This window comes from Oryzias latipes, chromosome 12 (assembly GCF_053564925.1).
Source record: "Oryzias latipes strain Hd-rR chromosome 12, Olatipes_Hd-rR_3.1".
NCBI classification, from domain to species: domain Eukaryota; kingdom Metazoa; phylum Chordata; class Actinopteri; order Beloniformes; family Adrianichthyidae; genus Oryzias; species Oryzias latipes.
Window position 1 is genome coordinate 12,785,206 of NC_136248.1, and position 17,100 is coordinate 12,802,305.

Here is a 17,100-nt window from a genome sequence, read left to right on the forward strand (position 1 = left end):
AGGTGACTAATAGGGTTAGCAGAAACAAAGGCTTGAGCCCACCGAAGAGCTTTCTTCCGGAGAAAATTTATTATAAGGGTGATTTTACTGATATCAGAGTGATAATGCCTGGGAGCCTGCTGGAGTATGAGTTGGCATTGAAGTAAGAAGCCAGTTTAGCTCGTGCTGGTTTGCGGCGCCTTCCGTCCGTGAAACCCGGGTTCGACTCCAGGCTCCTCCCTGTTCCCTTCTCTACCTCTGCCGGTTCCAAGCCCGGTTTGAGAAGGTTGCGTCAGGAAGGGCATCCGGCGTAAAACATTGCCAAATTTACCATGCGACTCGTTCGCTGTGGCGACCCCTGATGGGAGAAGCCGAAAGTGGAAGATTGAAGTAAGAAGCCGCCACAGGCTTCTACGTTGCCTAGGAACGGTTCAGGCTGTAACCGGAAGTTTTCGGGTGAGTTGACAGGACCGGAAGCGGAAGCTGCATTGTTGCCGGAAGACGGAGTAGAAGCTCCTATAGCAGGGTTAGCATGTCGCTCGGTTAGCTCGGAAAGCGCTTGGTTCATACCTCTGATGCGAGAGATCGTGTCCTCTTGGACTGTAGTGACGCGGGTGACCGCACTGGAGAGGAGTTCCAGGAACAGACCTTGTTGGGAGACAGTATTTTGTAAATCTTCCGGGCCAGCTGGGTCGGGGTTTTGGCTAGTTCGTTCTGTCATGACTTGTCAAAGGTCTAGACAGACCCAGACGCTGAAACCCAGAAGGAAGACAGGAGGTGAGTGAAGGTAAATAATAGATTTAATTATTCCAGCGGATGAATTTGTCCTGTTGTGGCGGGGAATGGCAGGAACGGCAACTCCAGATGAGAGGGTGGATCTTGACGTGGCTGGAGGTTCGACTGTGGTCCGTGGCGTGGCTGGAGGTTCGGCTGAGGGCAGAGCTGAGGCCTGATGTATGGAGCGTTGAGAGGAGGTAGGTAACTCCGGGGATAACTCCGCTTGGGCTGAAGCTGAAGCTGGCGTCCACTCGTGGGATATGTAGGTCCATCAGGGGCAACGAACTAGCGTTGAATTCTGGTCCTGGCGCTTCTTAAGTAGGTCTGGCAGGTTGATGAGATGAGTGAACGCAGCTGGGACGAATCAGTGGCCAAGCAGAGAGGGGAGGGGGAAGATAGCTGACAGAGGCACCATGACAGTTATTATTTTAAGCTGTAACAATTATACCAGATCTGCTGAGACGACAAATATTACATCCAAAGGTGATGTTCTGACATGAAGATAAGCGGAAGATATCTGTCCTTCAAAACACTTTGGGTTAGGAGGAGGGATGAAGCAGACAGGGAGCAGTGTGGAATTGGGCACGTGGGGGTGGAGATACATGCATGCTGCCGAAGTGAACCGTGTATTCATGAGGGGAACCAGATCTTTCCCAGCCCGACCAGCCAGACCAGTAGAGGGGGCGAGAGACCCCCAAGCAAGAAGCACCCCCTCCACCCAGCCACCCAGCCAGGCGCAGTGTGCTGGGAGGCATAGGCATCTGGGCCCCCAGGCAACAGGGCAGGCGTGCTTAGCCGTACCAGGCGGCAGCCATGGAGACGCGGGCCAAGGACGAAGCCAGGGCCCAGAGGACCCCTCTCGGCAAGCCAGCCCAGGCACCCGACCCAAGCAACCCAAAAAACAATAGTGCGCCTTATATTCTAGAGAGCCTTACATATGGAAACATTCTGATGCTTAAACATGTCAGTCAGTTTTTTTAGCAAACAAGATCAGGATTCATTGTAAAAACGCTAACGCGGCTGATGTGGGTATAGTGTAGCTTGATTGTGTTTTTTCTTTTTTTTTTTTTTAACTTGTCCTGTCCAACAGCTAGGCAAACAGATGAGAGCTGAGGGCCTCTTGTGTTGGACATATTTTATTTTAACAAGAGGGGTTATTCATCTTCAGACAATTGAGGCCAAACTTTATTAATTTCAATCATGTTTGAAAATCTTTGATGTTGGACCGGACGGAAAAGGAAAGAGGGGAAGAAGAGAGAGGGACGTTAGAGAGAGGGGGGGTAGGAGGGTGATAATCGGAGGGGAAAGGGGGTAAGACCATGAAGCAGCATAGAGCAGACAGGCTTACTGATTGTTTATCGTTACGGTACGGTTCAAATGTAGTACAAAAAGGGCGGGGCCTTTTGATTGTGTTTTTTCTTTGTCACTAACAAGGTTGGGTGCTACAAATGAATAGGTGTGAATATGCTAACGTGCCTAACATGTTACATACAAATTCTGGAGTTACTGTTAGTGCAGTTAATAAAGTCTGACTCACTGATCTGACTTTTTTTGTCATGTGTAATGAACCTTACAGGTATGTGCACCTTTTATACCATATACGTTCAAAAATAGACTGTTCATTGGCTGTGTCCCCAATAATCCAGTGCACCCCATAGATCAAAAAATGCAGAAATTTATTTTAGTACTATTAACAGGATGGTGCTGCAATAATTTTGTTTTATAGTCTCAAATAGAAAAAAAACTGGAAGGGTCTGTGGCAGTGAGGATAGGACACACTTACTGTTGAGTTGCATCCTTTGAAGAACATGTTCAGCTGAGTTCTTCAGTCTGATCTTTTCTCCTTTTTAGTTTTTTTTCACCTCTGGCCACAGACTGTTTGTTGCTTCTGCTGAAGCATGCCTCTTTGTAGACGTCTACACTTCATTTTAACTTCTTTTGACGTTCCAATGTAATGCCTTCAATAATTCAGCTGTGTCCTAGCCCGAAGGCTCTCTCCTTGTTCAGCTGTTCTTTCAGATCCCTGTTGATTCAGGATTTGTTGTGGGGTGAGCGCCTAAATCAAGGCAGGACTGATGCCCTTCACGTAGTAATTAATGCAGTCTGTCATAAACTTGACAGCTGCATCACTCTCGACTTTATGTGGTTTTTGTTGCGCATCCCAGCCTGGGCCTTCAGGTCTCCAGCAGAATTTTGATATATTTTCATGAAGGTCTTCTTGCTGCTCTTTTAGCTACAGGTTGCTGCTTAACAATCTGTTTAGTGATGGGGGGAAAAGTCCTAGATTCTTAACTTGTTTCAAAGATAGGGAAAGAAGTTGAGTTCATTTTACTTTGTTTGGCAGAACAGCTGACAAACTGTTGAAAAGTTGGAAATGTAGCAAAGAGAGAGGCATGACTTAGGTCCCTGGAGATTGCCATGAATGCATCATGCTGTTGTGTTTGGATAAAAAGGACAGAAACACTTCCCGCCAACAGCTCAGCGTATGGGGTGCAGATCCGCTCTTTCACAGTAACATGTCCTAGATTACACCATCTGCTTGCAAGGACTGCTGTCCCACCTCCCTTGCTCTTGTTTCTTCTCATTGGGAGTAAAGGGCCAGACACAACGCACGTGGTTAGTGCATCCAGTTTTCTGGAAGACATTGTCGGCATCTGCCCAGAATTGCAACAGCACTCTCAATAAAAAGCTTATGAGATCACCAAAAGAACACCCAAAGTTTATCTCCAAAGTCAACATAAAGAATTTTATCTTAAAAAAAAAAAGAAGCAAATGTGCCTGCATTAATTATTGACTTTAAATAGATGGATTTTAACCCTTAAACACTCTGCACCACTGGTCATTTGCAACTCTGATTTTGAGCACAGATTATAATTATAATAATAATTAAGCATAAAATATGTTTTGGAACTAGATTGTATGTTGTGCTACCTCCCCAGAGGGAGAGGAAAGTACATAGAAAAAACATAAATGGCCCAAACCAGAGAAGCTGTGATGAGGTACAGCTTGGCAGCTGGGTAGCTCGGTTGGTAAGGTAGAAGGCTGCCACGCAGGAATCCAGGTACTGGAATCATTATTCTGCAATTACCATATCAATGGAGAGCAATTAACATCACCCAGTGGGGGGTCCTTGGAGTCCGAACACAGTGGGCAAGCTGATCACCAGATCGGATGTAACAATGCAATGCTAGTTCCTTTGGCTGTGGATCCCTTGTAATCAGTCTGTCTCGACGTCATTGTGAGAGTAAGGGATAGTGGGTCCATCCACAGCTTTAGCTCCAAGTGAGACACCTATAAATATTAATCATTCACCCACACACTTTCCCTTTCACATATACACAGGAAGTGCCAGAAACTCAAGGTGTTAACTAAGCATATTTTACATGTGAAAAGGGGATGTGTGAACTTGTATAACTATGTAATTTAATGTAATGTAAGTTACAAGCACTTGTGATGTAGGAGTCGCCCTCATGCCACACTCCTGTCATTGGTAAAGTGCACTTGCTCCTTTCTAACCATGTGGAAAGGCTGCAAGCATGGGGGGTGTATGTGATTCTGAAGTGCCTGTAAGATACCCACACAAACTACATTCTAATTATCTCCTTTCTGAGGCTATGCACAGTTATCATATGAACAGCACTAACAGGCTCCTTGCATATAGTGTGCAGGGTTTTGGGGTTTGAAAAACTGAAAACTCTGTAAGATGGGCCTGTGTCTTACCTACTTCACCCTAATTTACCCATGCGAGTTGTATAAGTGAAAACATGCGCATGAACATTTTTAGCTCTACGAGTGGTCCACGATCTTGATATTTTGTGAAGACCACCTGCGTGTCCCTTACATATTTGCTTATTTTTCACCAACACACAGTCCATAGCCACCCTTAAGGGCAGTTGTTTTGAAGGCAATAATTGAGCTTGCTCTGGTTGCTGTTGTTTTTATGTTTCATTTTCCCCAATTCTTCCATCATTAGATCCACTCTGTGTGGTCCAACAGTTGTAACTTGATATATTTGTTCAGTTTTAATGAAGCTCACTCTGCTGCTCCCCTGCTTGCTGACCACCTCACCGACAGCCAGGGTACACGTAAGACTAAGATTTACATAAGTAAAAGCTCTTACAAGTTACGTAGTTAAAACCATTATACCCAATGCTGTCACAATATAAGACATACAACACAAAGGAAGAATTAGGTTGTAACTTTCTCACTCCTTTATGTCTTTTCTGTTATTGATGTTTTTGCAAGCACTTGTGTGGGCTCTTGTTGAATTATATTCATAACTCCAGGTTATTTACTGGTTCTTATTTTGTAACATAACGAGCAAACATGAAAGAATGGACTTGAACTGAGCAGAGACAACTAAAGACATACCATTGCAACCCTTTTTTTTTGGGGGGGGGGGGGTCTAAACTTAAACTGTTTTATATAGTTTATTGTTCTAGCTAAAAGCGCCTGGAGCAAAACAGATGTTTATCCTTTGTTTTGTCTTTAGTTGTCCTATTGTCTCTTCAGTTGAACTATGTGATAAATATAACTATGCTTTTATTTAAAGTTATTGAGTTGTGATGAAGAAAATCTTGTGTCCTCAGTAATGGAAAATTCCTGTTAAAACCTTTAGTGAACTTGATTTGGTATTCACAAATTGAAACAGGCTAAAGCTTTTTTTCTCCATCTGGTCTTCCTAATGTTTCTGTTGACCAGGGGCAATCACCCTCATTTTTCAGGTTGGGTCTTCAAGACCTATATGTGCTTATAGCTTGTTGAAACATAAACATTTGTATCTCTCTTTCCGCCCTGTTCCTTCTTCTTTTTTATTTTGCTCTTCATGTCTTTCCATCCTCCATTTCTTCTCAACTTGAAAATCCGTCAGCTTCATGCCCACAACTTCATACCACTTCAAATCTAAATGCTAATGACAGCTTAAGTCCTTGACCCTTCTCTTCAGTGCTAGTCCTGGCTGTTGAATTTTGTATGCTGAAAGAAAAAAAAGGGAAGTAAAAAGGAGAACAGTTTATTGTGGCGAGGTGAAAGGCTACTGACTCTCATTATAAAGATCTGACAGAAGGAGAAATGGAGAATCAGGAAGAGTGACAGAAAAGCAATGCCTGAGATTAAAAATGCATACATATATGGTGCTTTAAATGGGATGCTTGGGGTCATGGGGAGATAAGGATTTAGGATTGAGTCCTTGAATGCCCAGCCATGATCTTGACTGTCTGTGGGACTTTTTTTTCACTTCTCATGCCAAGTTTTCAACCCCATGGACGAATGACAAATAACTCAAACAGGTCTTCAAGTCTGCAGAAACATATTAAAGCTGAAGATAAAAAGCTAAATAAGCAGAAAGGGGATTGACAGAAGACATTTAGCGTTATTGAAGTGTGTATCTGTCCTGTTCAAGTGTGTGTTTGAAAAATTGTTGCATTTGTGTGTGTGGGAATCTATTCACATCAGGTATTGAGTGGAATACTCTTTAAGATGATGACCTTCAAAAGCAAGCAAATGACGGGTGGGTGAACAGCACCTTCATTTAGCAATGAACTGCATGGCATTTGAAAATCACATCAGCTACTTTAGTTTAGAGCTCAAAAGTAGTTTAGATCCCAGGCTCCATTATTTGCTTCACTGAAAAAACGGGAAAAGTGGGGTTGTTCAATTTACAAATAGTAAACATGTTTGTTTAATATGAACAAATTATGTTTACCTTCGAAACATAATATAATCTTGAAAATCACACATAATTTCTTGCTGTGTTACTTTTATATATTTAAATCATGTTGACAAAACATGAAATAGTTCTGCTTGATCCTTTGCCCCTTAATTTTGGATAAGTAAACCCCATCGGTGAAGAAGAATTCCAGGAGGGGAAACTTTGCAGTCAGCCATTTTAGAGAAGCTACAAGCACCTGCTCTGGCTGGAGGAACTTAAAAAAGGTAAGTTAATTTACTCTAACAAATTAATTTAAGAAAGTGGAAGGCCTAAATGTATCATTAGTGTTATTTTTTCCACGGGGAAGAGCTTTGTAATCCACTTTTGTCGTAGTTATCAAAGTTAAGGCTCTGCGCGCCACTTTTGTCCCTGCCGGCCGCAGCCCTCGGACGGCAGGTAGGGGGAGGTGTGTGTGCGCGGTAAATTGTACTTTCACGTTGCAGGCAGATTCAGCTGTAAACGCGGTGATTTCAAATGATGTACGGGGAAGAGTGGTGAGTAGTTATGCCGTAGGAATTCGCTTTTGACAGAGGGCAGTGGGCGCTTGCGGGCACGGCGTTTTTTTTTCCACAGTCAGAAACTCTGCCAGGGGAATTTTCATCGTCACTAAGTGGATTTCTTTTTGCTAAATTCTGCGTTGTGGAGACCGAAATTGAAGGAAAATGTGAAAAGCTATCATTACTATTGTCATTATTTAGTTTTTCCATACCGTTCCACCATGAGCTAGTTTAAGGACAGCATTATTTGACCAGCAAACAGCACCGCACTTCTGTCTCAGTCAGCTGTCAATCATTCTCCGTGCGCGTCTCGTGCACAGAATGCGTTCGGTGTGTCCAGTTTACATAAATCTTTGGTTTCAATCAGAGCTTTGTTTTCATTCTATGATGCTGAACATATTTTTATTTTAGCTTTGAGAGTTTAATGGAGTGAAAATATTCATGTCCTTTTGGAACAAGTGTATAATGTGTAGTAAAAAGTTTACAGCCTTAGTTATATTAATGTCTGTAATACTACTTCACAGATTCCCCCTATTTGATAAATTAATATGGGAATCCTTTATGGGTGGGGGGATTAGCTACTCCCGATCTGCTAGTTTAGTTTTGCAGTTTCCATCTAAAAATTCGCGGGTTCTCATTAAGCGTGGTTTGAATCCTGTGGGGGGAGGGGGGTGTCAAATGTTCTTTCTGGTCTAATTTCTTAAGAATATTTTTGCAGCTATTGATTTCAAACCAATGCATATTTAGTTAGTAAAATTATACAACAAAGCTGTGGAAGTGTCACTATATTTATTTCCTGATTAATTTACAGAGCTCATCACACAACACTTCCAACTGCTCCTCCCTGATCATGCTGGGCTCCATGCTCCAGTCTTCACTGAGTCAGGTGGGTCACCATGCATTTACTATATATTATTGGAATTATTGTCTCCTGGATTGTCATAGAATCGGGAGGTAATCAAGATTGCCAGCCCTACTCTTTACACGCACCTTTTATGCAGAGAGATACATACATAATAAATAATGAAATTGATGGTTATCCCACTACCTCTGTTAACATGACACTAAGTATATAATGATTTTGTTAACCCAGTAACTATAACATTTATTGATGAGCCAAGGGTAAGAATTGTATTTTTCCAAAGTTTTCATGTGAATTAAAATTTTTTTGACTCTTTGTATTTCAGACTGCTGACCTTCTCGCCAATATAAGCAAGTTCAGGGGTTTATTCAAAGTACAGGTGAGTTGTGTAATCTAGACGCTTTAACTAAACTTCAAATGTGAACTGTGCACACAAATATCTTCTGTGTTCTTTAGAATGAAGACCATGCAGCACTCCAGGAGGCAATCGAGGACACCACGGTGGAAATTTCCCTCCTAATGGAAACTGGCAGTGGTGAGGAAGAGGACATTCTCGTGGTCCACATCTCCCAGGCTGTGGGGGTCGACCCACCAAGTGTCTGAGTGGCAGTTGCCAAGGCTTTTTTGGCCTTATTTACAGCACAAATCTGATTACCATCTTCATCTCAGAAACACCTTGTCATGGGGCCGTGACTTTGCTCCTGCTATGATCTCCTGGAGGCCCTTCTCTTCTTGAGCTCTCCCGCTGGTCACAGGTGTTGTGTATTATGTTGATTGGTTTGTCTATTTATGCAGTGTCTGATCTTGTTTCTGTGTCGGAGCATCTTCGTTCTACGCTCTGTGTTCTCTGGCATTAAAGCCCCTTCGAGTGAACTATTGGATTTGGGTCGTTCTTCCTGCGATTGGGTTCTCTCCCTTGGACATTCCGTCACACACCTTTGAGGTAATCCAAAAAAAACTGTATTAGAGTTGTAAGGCAAAGTGGTGTCTAAGGTTTCAGGCTTAAAGATCCGACTCTTTGAATAAAATGACCTTTAAATAGTTTAACTTTTTCCTAAGAAGGGATTCCAGCTGTTTGCTTTGGCTCTGTTATCTTCTGTTTAATAAAAATAGTAAGCCCAATTTATTGTGATTTGTCATTTTATGCTACACTGTAAACATATTTTTCAAGTTTAGATAATAAAAAAGTTAAATCTGAAATTTGTGTTCAGTGTCATATGTTCATTGGATTTTCATAATGCACAAGAAAGTATTTGCTTTAAATAATAATCTGCAATTTTATTTTTCAATTTAAATTTTATTAAAATAATTTATAAATTAAATGAACTATGTAATTTCAAACAAATAATAGTGTTTTAAATGTTTGAAAAAATTATGGTAAATGACATAATAAAATCTTGTTTGTTAATGTAAAATTATTAGGTGCAGAAACAAAGAAGCATTCATTACGGTAGAACATGATTTTATTATGTGCAATAATTATATTGGTTCAACATGATTTTTTTGCGCGCAACCGATGTCCATGATTTTTTTATGTCAATCCAACAGGTCTTTTTTTTCAGTGTTCCTGACAATTAGTGCAAGTGTTGAGGACATGCAGCAACAAAACTGGATGTAGGCTATGTCCAAATTCTCCCCCTAATCCCTAACTACTAAAAAACTATAAAGTTCAGTACTATCAAGAGCCCTGGATTTTAAAAGATATTCAGACACTATGCTCACTACTTTTTTTTCAGAAAATTTCACAGTATTCTTCTCCATAAGATTAGATTACATTAGATTCAACTTTATTGTCATTACTATGTACAAGTACAAGGCAACCAAATACAGTTTATGGATTAGAGCATAAAATAGGGATTAGAAGATCTGCCCTCCAGTGGTTTAAATCCTATTTATATGATAGGGACCAGTTCGTTAATGTAAATGGACAGTCCTCTCAGTGCACTCCAGTTAACTATGGAGTCCCACAGGGCTCAGTTTTAGCACCCATCCTGTTTATGATCTACATCAGGGATGTCAAACTCATTTTCACCGAGGGCCACATCAGCATAGTGGTTATCCTCAAAGGGCCAGATATAACTTATACATGTAACTAAATGTAATGAAAAATAAATGTAACTACTCCTTAATGTTAAATAACTCATTGTTTATTTATTATAACTTTTTACAGTTGCATAGAAACATATGTTTGCTTGTTACTTTAGCATAAATCCTTTTACATTTGATTCTGTCAGGTTAGGTTATATGGACAGTGTTTAAGTCCTAATGTTTAGTTGCCCAATCCGATATTTCAAGTCCAATTCCCCCTAGATATGAATAAATACACACCAATTTTTATTTTAAGAAATTAAAAACTTTTATGCTCTCGCGGGTAGAGAGCTGTGACGTGTCCGATTTTTTTTTATCACCGCGGTGATGAACCACCAGGGGGCACCACATGGAGCAGGAGAGAGGGGGAAAGATGGAAGGAATGGTGGCCATGCTAGGTTCTAAGCAAAGGCTAGCGATGTTTAGGCAAAGAGAAGTGGTTTATTTAGCAAAATGAGAACAGTGAACAGCAAGCGGTTTAACAGTAGTGTATTCGCTACGAAAAGGTGCTAGATGTGAATATTAAACCAGATAACCCTTAGAGTAAGCAACACCAAACAAGAGAAGAGCAGTCAAACACGACTAGCACTGGAAAAGGCTCACCCGGAAATGACGTCACATGAAGCAGCAGTGTCGAAGCCCTGTTCTGCTCTCTGCTCCTTTTCATTTCATAGTTGAATTCAAACTGTGGTTATTAGAATGGGTGCTGTTCAATGGAGATCGGAACAAGAGTTACACATACGAAAGATAAAAGGAAGACATGTTATTTACACATACTTACATGCGACTAGGTCAAAAACAGATGCACATTCATTTTGGCAACACTTAATATGACAGCCAAGATGCACATTGCTGCATTGCCCGCACATATTTTAAGTCCATCCAAGGCTAAATGAGTCACAAACTGGCATCAATCTAATCTGTCAGTTGGGGAGAAATAGTAAAATTAAGTAATAAAAAATAAAAGGTCTTTTATAATGATACCAAGACTGAAACAGTTAAGTGCATGCGTCAGCTATACTTCTTTGAAAAGAAAACTTTATTTGCTGCTATCCAAAATTAAACTACAAGTGGAAGGAAGGAATATGTCATGGTGCCTCTGTCAGTTCTCCTCCCCCTCCCCTCTCTGCTTGCCTCCTGATTCGACACAGCTGCGACCACTCACCTCATCACCTGCCTGCCTTCAAAAGGAGATCCAGTTCCAGTATTCATCTCCAGTCATTGCCCCGGATGGTGCATAGTATGGTCGTCACGTTCATAGCTCTCGTTACCAAGCCATTGTCTAAAATCTCGTTCTCTTTACCTTGTTCCCAGGAACCTATTACCACGAGTGGTCGCCCGACCAGTCTTCATCTCTGGATCCAACATCTGCTATTCCATACGGTCACGCCACAAGCCTCTGCCTTAACTCCAGTCGAGCCACGAACCACGGACTCATCCTCCAGTGACGCCACGAGCCATAGACAACATCAACCTCATCATAGTTCCTCCTCGGACCCATTCTCCACGCCTTCAACCTACTACTTTAATGGCAGTCGAAGACATAAAAAGGGAACTGAATGATTGCGCTGAACGAGTGACACAAATGGAGGTGCGCATTTCCAACACGGAAGATGACATCAGCATTTTACAGGCCAAGGTGAGCGCACTGGAAAGGAAAAGCTTTGGAGGACAAAGTCATAGATTTGGAGTCAAGATCAAGGCGGAACAATTTGAAACTTGTCAACTTGCCAGAAGGAGCTGAAGGACAAGACCCGTGCCTGTTCTTGGAAAAGTGACTTCCAGAGGCGCTCTGCACCGAAAAGCTTCCGAAATGGCTAACAGCTAACATACCCAACAACAATGTGGAACTACCCGGCTTCTCTTTGGTGCACGCTGACAGAGACACTGTGGTGTGGAAAAAGTAAAGGAGACTGCTTCATATTGTATATCAACAATAAGTGATGCAACCCTCGACACTGCATGCAAAAGAGACTGTGACCTTTTAGATGTTAGCATTCAGCCATATTACTTACATCGGGAGTTTACGCACGCCCTGGCTGTCTGTGTTTACATCCCTCCCAGAGCGCATGCAGAGAAAGCGATAACAAGAGTTGTTAATACAGTTATGAAGCTACAAACACCCCACCCATAGGCACTTGTGGTCATATCAGGAGACTTTAATCTTGTCTCTCTTGATTCCCCGCTATCACCTATGCAGCAGAACTGCTCTTGATGTCCTGGGTCATGGACTATCTAACCAACAGGCAGCAATATGCCTGCATACGGGGGGTATGTCTCCAGTATCCTCAGCTGCAGTGTAGGGACACCACAGGGAATAGTGTCGTGTACTGTTTGCTTCATGCTGGAGTTGTCTGACTTCCACTGTAACATCACAACCTGCCACATGCAGATTTTCTCGGATGATACAGCTATTGTGGCCTACATCAAAAGGGGAAGAGGAGAGAGAGTACAGGTGGCTGGTGGACGACTTTGTGGCCTGGTGTAGGGAGAACCAGCTGCAGCTGAATGTCCAGAAGACCAAGGAGATGGTTCTGGAGTTCAGAAGGAAAGCCCAAACACCTAAGCACATAGCGTGGAGATGGTACAGACCTACAAGTACCTGGGGTTGTGTTGGACCACAAGCTGGACTGGACTACAGACACAGATCAGCTTTACAAGAATAGCCAGTCCAGGCTGTAGTTTCTCCATAGTTTTCTCTCATTTATCAGTTGCACAAATCGGCAGTACGTGTTTTATAAGTCGGTGGTGGTGAGTGCTCTCCTCTATGCTGTTGTGTGCTGGTGTGGCGCCAGCAAGAAGAACATCTGCCAGCTCAACAAAATCATCAAGTTGGCGATCTCCATTGGACTGAAGCTGGCTCCAGTAGATAAGGTTGCAGAGCAGAGAACTCCGACCATGTTCCCCTGGTACCGGTCCGTGGGTCATTTGGTACCGGGCCGCACAGAAAGAATATATAACTTACATTACTTCCGTTTTATTTATTTTGGAATCTGAAAGATTTTTTATTTTGAAAAATTGCCTGATTCTCTGTTACATCTGTCTATGTTGGGGCAGGCAAATTCGCTCGTCTCGGTCACGTGATAGGTTACTGCTAAAATAAAACCCAGGAACTAGCAAAATGAGTAAAAGACAAACATCTTTGGAAAGTTTCTTTGCCAAGGGGAAAACGCCCAGCCAGGAGACAGAAGAGGAGCCTTCCACCCTAAAAAAAAGAAAGGTACATTTAAAAGACAGTACTGCTTTTTTGCACCATGAGTGTGGGAAGGGGAGAGGATGATGACACCTGTGCCATGTACAGTGTTATGCGTGTCAAAATAAAAGCTCAGGGTTCCTCTTGTCACACCTCTGTTCTTCCTTCATCGTAGTATTGCTACAATAATCATTCGCCTACATTTATAAAACCGGTCTGTTGTGTCAACGTCTCACGTCTCATAGTACCTAACTTCTATGGTATCTTGTGTTTCATTTTTAATATTTAGTTTTGATCTCTAGAAACTACTTTTGTTTTTGGATACATTTTTATTTTGTTTAATTCTTTTGGAATTGTGTTCTGGTTTCTGAAATTTTGATTTGATTTTTAAAATGCAAATCTAAAATGTTGCTTTTTCATCATTTGTTTTTGTCATGGTGGAGGGTGGCTCGAGAGCCGGTTGGACCCAGACGCAGAGGCCTTAGGCATGAGGATCAGGGCTAGTGGGTTTTAATACACAAAAAGAACAAACAAAAAGCGCTGCGGAGCAGGATGACAAAAACCAAACGAAAACTCACTGTGGCGTGGCGAGGAACAAGGGACTTGACAGCAAGACATGAACACCAAGACTGAGTTAATGGACCAGCACAGGAGGAAGGCAGAGACGAGACTTAAATACAGACAGGGTAGACAAGACACAGGTGGACACGATCAGGGCTGATGGGGACCAAAGGAAGTAAATCTCAAGAAACAAGACAAGACAGGACCTTACAAAATAAAACAGGAAACAGAAAAGACGAAAAACAAGACAGCAAACTCAAAACCATGACAGTTTTGCTTTTTTCTTGTGATTGTGAGCTTTAATATGCTTTTGCATTAAGTGATAAATTTGTGTGATTTGCACTTCAGGGCCATGGTACCCTCATCCAACATTATTTAAACATGGCCCTATGAAAGGAACTCTACATCAATGTAGAGCTTATAAATAAACATCACAGCAAAGACATGCAACAGTGTGCAGTATTATGTGAAGTCCATAAGACTTTGTTTATTTGATTGAATGATGTATGATGATTGCTATTTTGCTTGTTTAGAATTACATGTTTAATTTGAAATTGATTAATGTTCATTCGTTAAGTAAGCTTCAATTTTCTACCCAGTAAATTACATACATGAGTGATTATCTCTTTAACACATCGGTGATATGGTAATATTGTCTGAGTGGTCAGCAACACCAACAGATGTCTCTGGTATATTAATCTCACAACTGCTCCCAATATGTTTCTAATATTGTACAAAATGATAAGTCGTGACATTCATTTCAGAAACCATTTAAAAACAATTATTCTTGGTGAACAACTTATTTAGAAAAACAAGAGAGAGAAAAAAATCTACTTAATGAAAATATATTCATGCTCTTGTCACCAATAATTAAGAACAATAAAAGTTTGCAGAGCATGAAATGGTTACATAACAGCATTCACTTTTTTTAAAGGCCATTTCATCTTACAATAAATACATTAAATAGCTTTGAGATGTTAAAAAAGTTCTGCACATTATTTATGATTTCCCCTACCCCATTATTTTTAGTACAATGCCCACCTGCCACACAAACCTATAATTTTGTTACGCAAATGCCCCAATTTCATGATGCTTCCTGAATTCCATTAATTGATAACCGTAATCAATTTCACTAATCGCTTCTTGGTTCAGCTAATCACTTCTCGGCCTTTTCAGCGGCTTGCTCACAACAGCTTCATTAGTCCGTTATGTAATGGAGGAAAAATGTATGCAAATTGTTATGGTAATCAGAGAGCCAGTGTTGTGAAAGCTAAGTCTTGAAGACTTTAATCTAATTATGCTTGTTGTTCTGTCAACAAAGAGGTTGCTAGTGCACGGATGGCGAGACAATATATAGACAGCTGAGTAACATCTGGAATTTTAATGCGTCTTGCTGCATTAATGTGTGTGTTTCTAAAAAGTAACATTTATACGTAATAGTCTGTAGGACAAAGGTGGCAATACAGCAACTCTTTTAGTAGCTCACACTAGCAAGTCCATAGCTATAAATAAGCAAAGTTGGGTTAGTTTTAAACCAACTACAAGGCTAAAGGGGACCAACTCTTTTCTAGGTGATCTAAACTCAGAAGAAAAGAAAAAAAGCTTTGGAAAACATCAGTTAATCTATCCATATATATACAGTATATGGCTTATAAGTTTTACATGCTCTTCCTGACACTACCCTCTGCATTTAGTGGGCTTGGTACAGGCACAAGCAGGACACTGATTTGCGCCTAATCGAGGCTTTTTTATTTTTTTTGTTCTTTTTTATGTCTGTCTATTTGTCCATCTGTGTGTCGTTCTGTGTTTTTTTGTCTTTTATTTTTTATCTTTTTGTACGGTGGCCGAGAACCGCCATTGCAGCAAAAAAAAAAAAAAAGAGAAGCCAAAAAAAAAGCAACTGCAAACAAAAAGAAAATGAAATGCAAATAAAAAATAAACATTGCAAATAATAACCACCATCACAGCAAAAAAGAAAAGAAAGCGATACAAAAAAGAAATGAACTGCAAACTTAAAAAAAGTGATGCTTCTAGGAAAACGGCTGCAAATAAAAGGAAAGCCTTAGCGGAAGTGACATCACCACGGAAATGACGCCACAACAGATCGGGGGTCAGTTGAGTTGCCGAATGTACACCAGAAGTGGATTGGCTTTTGCCACACACACCGCTGGAAAAAGGAGGAGTAATACAGGAGTATGAATCAGAAATTGAACGAGAAAGTGAAGTATAAGTGAAAATATTGGTGTTAAATGTTACTATGTGTAATTTTGATGTTAGTTGGTTTGGCCAGAGGAAGCCCCAGGTTTTATTCCAGTTATTGTTAGCTTCGGCTGACTCGCCGAATGCGATTCGCGGGGTAAATTAGATTTAGAGGTGTCACAATGGTCAACCACTCTAGTGTTCTTGGTATAGTTTTAATCTGTTAATATTTTTTATGGGAGGGGCTTTCTTCAAATATTTGTATTTGTCATATATGTTGTATTTATGTTTAATTTAGCTAGACAAATAATCATGTTGATGCAATTGTCTTTCTTTTTTTTTGATTATGCCAAATATTACTGTGTTTAATAAAAAGGTTGGGTTACTATAGTGTGCATTTTATTAGATATGTATTTAAACAGAGGGACTTTTAGGAAAGTACCTGAGTGAATTTTAAACTTTGCTCTTTGCTTTGTCATTTACCAGGTCATGTTTTGTCCATTCTGTGGGGTGAACCTTCCATGCATCCTGGTATACTGTAGCTCATGCTGTAGAAATGTCAGGTAAAGTTTCCAATGATGAAGGTACTTATTTTTTTGTTTTTACTGTTAATCATATGACTCGTATGAATATGCATCCCTGTAAATTTCCTTCTTTGAATTGTAATTAAAAGAATAATGAAATAGCTACTCATTACAGTCATTTAGGAACCTCTAAGCTTTTGCAGTAAAAAATAAATCCTGGAGCTGCCCCAGACTCATATCTGTGAAAAAAATCTCTTACTCCAGTAATTTATTTCCTTTCAGACTATTATAATACTTCCTTGAAAGTAAGCTTTAACTTAAATATAAAGACGTTTTCAATTCATTAATTTTACATTGAATAGTTAGATTCCCCAAGAACTCAAATCAATATCATGTCACACACATACGATAATGTAAACAATCCTATTCATTCACCTCTGTAATAAATTGTAAAAAAAAAAATAGTATGCAGTTCATCAGTTAGCCTCTAAAGTAGTGTCCTCCTTTTAAACCCTCAGATCATGAAGCTAATTCACTTGATGGACTTATCCAAAAATATTTCACGGAGGGCCATAGTTACAAAATAATAGTTGACTTACTGAAAACAAAACACAACATATCAGTCAGTCTTTGCAATCTAGTACAAAGATAAAATGATGCAGGCCTGACCAGAAGACTGAACTACACTCCACTTGCTACTCTGCGGAAAG

At 40.6% G+C, this 17,100-nt stretch overlaps 2 long non-coding RNA genes across 3 annotated transcripts in view; both read left to right on the top strand.

The window, feature by feature from the left end:
- Window positions 1-17,100, top strand: part of LOC144996538 (uncharacterized) — a 313,044-nt gene that overhangs the window by 142,054 nt on the left and 153,890 nt on the right. The window lies entirely within an intron of this gene.
- On the top strand, window positions 6,390-9,025 carry LOC144996460 (uncharacterized). 2 transcript variants are annotated; one of them, XR_013659402.1, is made up of 4 exons: window positions 6,390-6,690; window positions 7,775-7,849; window positions 8,151-8,204; window positions 8,282-9,025. It is a non-coding gene; the product is annotated as an uncharacterized LOC144996460 (long non-coding RNA). The 2 variants fall into 2 exon arrangements; XR_013659403.1 differs by lacking the exon at window positions 6,390-6,690 and adding an exon at window positions 6,714-6,960.